The sequence below is a fragment of the Microtus oregoni genome, unplaced genomic scaffold (assembly GCF_018167655.1).
Source record: "Microtus oregoni isolate MIOR12 unplaced genomic scaffold, Mior012 000015F_ref0000493, whole genome shotgun sequence".
NCBI classification, from domain to species: domain Eukaryota; kingdom Metazoa; phylum Chordata; class Mammalia; order Rodentia; family Cricetidae; genus Microtus; species Microtus oregoni.
This window is the reverse complement of record NW_024543074.1, coordinates 39,775,989-39,783,023: the sequence shown is the minus strand read 5'-3', so window position 1 is coordinate 39,783,023 and position 7,035 is coordinate 39,775,989. Positions and strand designations below refer to the sequence as shown.

At 41.5% G+C, this 7,035-nt stretch overlaps 1 pseudogene; it reads right to left on the bottom strand.

The window, feature by feature from the left end:
- Positions 1 to 3,382: 3,382 nt before the first annotated feature.
- Positions 3,383 to 4,330, bottom strand: LOC121456920 (annotated as a pseudogene).
- Between the last annotated feature and the right edge of the window lie 2,705 nt (positions 4,331 to 7,035).

Below are 7,035 nucleotides of genomic sequence, written 5' to 3'. Positions count from 1 at the left end.
TTGCACTCCCACCAGCAATGGAGGAGTGTTCCCCTTGCTCCACATCCCTGCCAGCATTAGTTATCACTTGTGTTAATGATCTTAGAAATTCTGATAGGTATAAGATGGAATCTTCAAAGCAGTTTTGATTTGCATTTCCCTATGGCTAAGAAAGCTGAACATTTCTTTAAGTGTTTCTCACTCATTTGAGATTCCACTTTTGAGAAATCTGTTTATATCATCATCCCACTTTTTTAATGGATTATTTGTTGTTGGTGTCTAGTTTCTTGAGTTCTTTATGTATTTTGGATTTTAGCCCAATTTTCCCATTCTGTATGTTGCCCTTTTGTCCTACTGATGGTTTTTTTTTTTTTTTTTTTTTTTTTTTTGCCTTACAGAAGTTTTTCGGTTTCATGAGGTCCCATTTATAAAATGTTGGTTGACCTTAATGCCTGTACTATCAGTGTTCTACTCAGGATGCTGTCTCATATCCCAATGTGTTCAGGAGTTCATCACTGATTTCAAGAACCCAGCTCAAAGTAATTTTCACTCTCAACCAGCTCCCAAGAGTGGCCATACTGACCTTCACTTAGTGGGTCTCAAAAGCATCTCATCCTGCATTCCTTTCCCCATTCTGCATCCCCTTGGTCTTCCTTCCACCCTCTGAGAACTGTGTCTCTCTCTGCAATGCTTGCTGAACTCCTGTGTGTGCACCTGAGCTCTCTTTCTGTGATCTACACTATATTGGGGGTCTGGTGTCAATCACAGGTTTGCTGTGATGACACTTCAAGGGGATCCTAGTTTCCCACTTCTGGTTCCAGCCCTGGACTGCAAACTGAAATCTTTCTTGTAGAAAATATAGACCGGTGGTTCTCAACCTGTGGGTTGTGCCCCCTTTGAAGGTTCAAGGGCTCTGTCACAGGGGTCAAGTAAAACTGTCCCCCAAACACAGATATTTGCATTACAATTCATAACAACAACAAAACTACAGTTATGAAGCAGCAATGACATGATTTTATGGTTGGGGACATGATTTAAAACATATGTACTCACTAAATACCTATTCATCTGTGAAGCCGCCTCCTGCTCCCTTTGACAGGAGGTTTTTGATGACTCACTTAATCTTGTTATCATTTCTGTTAGGATCAGGTTTCTCTTTCTTCTGGACTCCATCTCAGTCATTATACACATCCAGGAATTTATTAATCCCCATACTTGTCACTATGGTCTGACTTCTCATTTCTCACACTGATAGCAGTGAACAATGAGGAAAAAAGGTGGTGCTCCCCTCCAATAAATGTACTTTAAAGGTTACAATTACAAAATTTTTCAAAACATAATAAAGGTAAAAAGATAAAAAAATGTGGTATCAAAATTTAAAATGTACTGGTAATATTAGACATCTTGAATTTATTTTTTGTTTTTGTTACCAAAATTATGTCTTTAAAATAATTGTTTTACTATAAGATTATTTCTTAGTTACATGATAACCACAAAGTAAAACCTTGTACACAAACTGAAAACCAAAATAAAGAGATTAAAATAATAATAACAGAGAAAAATCATCTAACCATAAAAGAATACAGTAAGAAAAGAGAACAGGAGGAATGGGCACGGCAATTAGGAAGCAGGAGCTGGTGCAAACTTGTGCTCCTGTTCATGATATCACCATGGGTGACAGTGGACTGCATTCTTCAAATGGAGCACAGGGAGCCACGGAATGGGAAAAGATCAGATCCCATTATGATGCCTGGATTAAACCCATCTCACCAATTATTTCAGTTTCCAGCACTCATGTTGGCCAACCCACAACCACCTGTAAATCAAGCTCCAGAGGCTCTGATGACCTCTGGTGGCCACTGTTGTCACTGCACTCACATGCGAATACACACACACACACACAATTACACACCACACACACATATACCCACACACACAATTATATCCCAGACACACACACACATAAACCCGCACACACAATTATACCCTACCCACACACATATACCCCCAAACACAATTATAACCCCCCACATATAACCACACACACAATTATACCCCCCCCACATTTACCCACAGAGGACACACTCATACACACACATTCCCACAGAAGCACATATATACACACACTCATATACAGACACACATCACAGACATACAAATACATACACACACACAGAGAGAGACTCACTCACTGTTAGATATATTTTTTAGATGAGCCTCTGTGCTGACACAAATAATTCCAATCAGACCATTAGACCAAATAAAAAATGTTCATGTTTAATGCAATGCTCCCGGGGAGCACCAGGAAAGTATGGAGAGGGGAAAAGAGAGAAAAGGAGAGACCAAGCAAAACCCAGAGACCATGTGTTCATTCTCTGGAGTACAGTTTAAGTAGCCTATGTGATTGGTCTTGACCTTTCCTGGTGAGGAGTTACCGTTTGACGGGCTTTCTTTACCCTCCCTGGCAAGGGTCATCACTTGGCTGGCTTTCTCTGTGGTGGAGTTTGGACTAAGGCAACTCCCAGGGGAGGGGGCTTGAAATGGAGCTCCTTCCCAGTATTCCAAAGATGGGTGCCAGGGGCTGGGATGAGGCCCTGACTATAATATTCTAGACTCTTTGTATAAAGGGTGTTAGGGAGCTGGGGTGATGCTTTTGTCCAAACACTCACAAGCACAAACACACAGAAACAAGCAGACACATGTATTTATACACACAAACACAGAAACTCTCTCGAGCAAAACCACACATTCATATACACACAAACAAATACACACAGACACACATATGACCTTAAAAATAAAATCTTTGTTTAAAGCAAAGGAAAATGGTGTCATTACTGAACTCTAGCAAGTGTTACAAGAGTAATAACAATTCTCCACAGTTCCAAATGCTACAGAAGGGGAACACTTGCCAAGCCTGCACTAGAGGCTGATAATATCTGATACATACAGCAAGGAATCACATAGCAAAAACCATGAAGCAACCTCTAATATAAACATTTATGATACCTTCTAACAGAATATTGGCAATTTTTCATATATTTTTTATATATTTATATACATATCCCATTAAAAACATTGCCCAGTATGACCACTGGGACACATCCCAGGAATGCCAGATTGTTCCATAGACATAAAAAAGAAAAGAATGAAACTCATACAATTGTGTCAATATACCCAGAAAACCTAATTCAGTGAGTCAGCAACTCTTCCTGATGAAACATTTCAGCAAAATAAAAAACACCAAGTCAATATTACTACAAAATAAAATTACTTAATGAGAGCAAGTATCATGTTGTCAAGTCTGTGAGCATCGCATAAATAACATAAGAGTCCTGAAAGAGCAGATGTGTAAAGGAAAATAAAGCAGCTATTCATTTTAAATTACTTATTTTACTGTTTCTTAAAAGAGGGTTTTCATACCCAATAATTTCTTCAGAGCCTCCATGATATTCTTATTCCTCAGACTGTAGATTAGTGGGTTCAACAGAGGGGTGAGTATTGTGTAAAACACAGACACCACCATGTCATTCTTTGCGGTGCGGAAGGAGACAGGGAGCATGTAGGTATAGACAGCAGCACCATAGAAGAGGATGACCACGGTCATGTGGGAGGAGCAGGTGGTGAGGGCCTTCTTCCTGCCCTCTGCCGAGTTCATCCTGAGAACTGTGAGGAGGATGAAGGAGTAGGAGCTTGAGATGACTGTCACAGGGATGAGAAGCATGGGCACACAGCAAATGTACATGAGGGTCTCATAGAGCCAGGTACCTGAGCAGGAGAGTTTTATCACAGCTGGGACCTCACAGAAGAAGTGATGGATTTCTCTGGATCCACAGAATGGGGAGGTCATGGTGATAGGGGTGAATATGAAGCCATCCAATGATCCCAGGAACCAGCAGGCAGACATCAGGTGGAGACACGCCCTGCGGTTCATGAGGACAGGGTAATGGAGTGGATGGCAGATGGCCACATAGCGGTCATAAGACATGAGAGCCAGAATGAAAAATTCTGAACTTGCTAGTATTGTATAGAGGAACATCTGCATCCCACAGGCAGCAGCTGAGATCCTGTGGCTCCCCAGGACCTGGTCCATGAGCATCTTAGGCACAGTGACAGAAATGTACATCATGTCCATGAGAGACAACTGACTGATGAAAAAGTACATGGGTGTGTGGAGGCGGGTGTCAGAGAGTATCAGAAGGATCAGGAGGGAATTGCCAGACAAGGTCATCAGGAAAATCACAAATATGACCGCAGCAAGCAGAGCAGGGTGTTTGAATTGACTGTAAAATCCCACGAGGGTGAAATCTGACAGTCCAGTGTAGTTGTTCATCTAGGAGATGATTTTCATGGGTGTCTCCTAGGAAGCCAAGAAAGCTTTGGGGTTAGTGTCATTATGTGACCTTATGAACTAATACACAGTTGTAGGCAAAGACTACTCATTATTCTCTGGCTGCCCAGACCCGAATAACCACATAGAAACTATATTAATCATATACTGTTTGGCCTATTAATGAACTAAACAATCTGTAACTGGATGTGATCAACTGTAAACCCCACTCAGTGATGTGCTATCCCCCTGACTGTGCTAACGAATAGCTGGAGATGTGAGGATGGCATATTACATATAGTTCAATCAGTTGTTTTTTCTTTTCTGAAAATGTAGAATTCACATCTTGGATATTCAGGGCAAATTTTCCAAAGTTCGAGGTCACGAAATTGCCTAAAGTCTAACAGCAAATTCTGTTCAGTACTACAGACTTGAGGAATGCTGCCCCATGCTAACACAAATAGTGATTCAGTGACCAAAAAAAGTAAAATCAAAATTATTTTGAACGTTTTGAGTTTAAAATGAGCCTTGACCTCATGGGTTAAGGATGCAATTGGAATCTTAAAAACTCTGAGGTGTGTTTCATATAAAAACACTTTTAAAGGGTATAATTTAAGGGGGGAAATTCCAACAGGTGAACCTCCTCGATCTCCAAGATCTGGCTCCTCTGAGAATTTCTCTGCAGCTTGAAGAAGCTTCGCCTTCACACAAACACGACCAATGCTCAGAACCCTAGAAGGCTTGGGGCAAGGAGCCCACTCAGCAGCCAAATACTTCCCCAGCCCAGCTGTCACTCACCCATTGTTCCTCCATCTGCAGCCTAAAATAATGCTACTGATGTTGGTGGTGGTGATGATGTTGATGATGATAATTTTGATTTTTGATGTGGCCAAAGTAAAATAAAGCAAAACAAGGAAAGTTCTCTCAGTATCCCAAAATAAAGACAGCTGAGCAGACACACACAGTCACAGTGTTAAGAACTCACTATGCTGGAGAGCATCTTAGAGATGGGCTATATTATTGTACTACAGGCAACATTACTTTTGATCTTCAGTTTGAGTATTGTGTAAACATTTAAGAATTTGGTTTTCAAAATAATAAGGATGAAAACTTCAAATAAATAGTGCATAAAGCCTACTCAAAAAAGGCTTTGGATATGAAATGTCTATGTTTTTACAAGTGTGCTTCTTTGGTATAATGTATAAAACATTAAATATATATTTATGTAAATATGCATATATGTAGGGCACATGGGCAGCCATGATAGCGCTGCACGAAAGTCACACAGGTGGGCCCTGAGTTGTTTACCCCAAGACTGGATTAGACACCAGAACCAGGCAAGGTGATGTCTGCAGGTGAACAGCTTCTGATAATAGAGTAAAAGTAGGGTTCCTGAGTGCATGATAAGGTGACCTTTAAAATGATTGGCTGACTCCTTTTCCAACCCCATGACCCTGTGGGTTTTTGCTTTAAAAGATGTTTACTGAGCAAATATAAAGGAGTTTCTCCTTAACTTGACTCCCCCACTGCGTCTGGCTGTCTCCTGGGTCCAGGCAGGCTGTGGAAAGGGCAGGGAGAGCATTTACCTTTCCTGGGACCCAACTCATCCTCATCCGGGTGGGCTAAGACCCAGCACATATAAACTTAGGACTTTGCACAAGAATACATAACATATTTACACATTGAGCCCTGATTGGCAGAGTTAGGAGAAAAACTCACCTGTGTAAGTTCTCAGCTTCTCCAAGTTCAGCTCCTCACAAGTCCCACCGCGTGCTCTAACACTACAGGATCTCAGGTGACTGTGCTCACCAGGCCAGGCCAGGCTGTGCTTGCAGAACCATCCTCTTTGTGGATGAGAGACAACTGAGCATTGCTGAGATGCTCTGACCCAGGCTCCCTGGTCCCTACCTCAATGCTCACAGCCTGGCTCTCTGAACACAAGTCAAGGAGACTTTGAACTTGATGGTACTTAAGCAGTCTCCTGTCAGTCTGTGCTGGACAGCATGAAAATATGATAAAGTCAAATGTTAAATGACTGCAAAACATCAGGCACAAAATATGTCTAGTATTTCTGAAGTCAGCTAAAGCAGATGCCTTTCCTTCTCCTTACACAGATCGAATTTTTCAATGAAAAAACATTAAATTTATTTATTTTAGCATGTATGTGGGCTTTTTGCCTGAATGTATGTATGTGTGTGTATGTATACATATGCATTACATGTGTCAATATTGCCAAAGAGTTCAGAGGATGCTGTCAGATCCTCACAAACTGCCATGTGGATGCTGGGAGCTGTATCTGGGTTTTAAGCAAGAGCAACAGTGATCTTAATACCTGAGCCATCCCTTCAGATTCTTTTCAACCTTTTGATTTCTGAAGCCTTAAATGTTGAGTTCTGGTAGCTCTCATTAACAAAGAACAAATATCTCCCCTTCCTGATGTGAAATTAGCCATGTTTACAGGCCAGGGAGAGTTCAGAAGGATCTGCCGGCTCTAGAGGTGTTTCCTGATACTGGACTGGTTAAAACCCTGGTCGCCTCTGATGCTCATGAAGCTGAGAGAGCTGCAGGTTCCCAATTCCTTCCTTAAAATGTTGGGCAAATTGAAGGCATCTTGCAGAAGATGGATGGAGAGATAATATAGATAGATGACAAGCATCTCCTGGGCCAGCCTGATGCAGCCTCACACTGGGGTTGCTCACAGCACTTGTAGAGGTAGAGTGACCCCA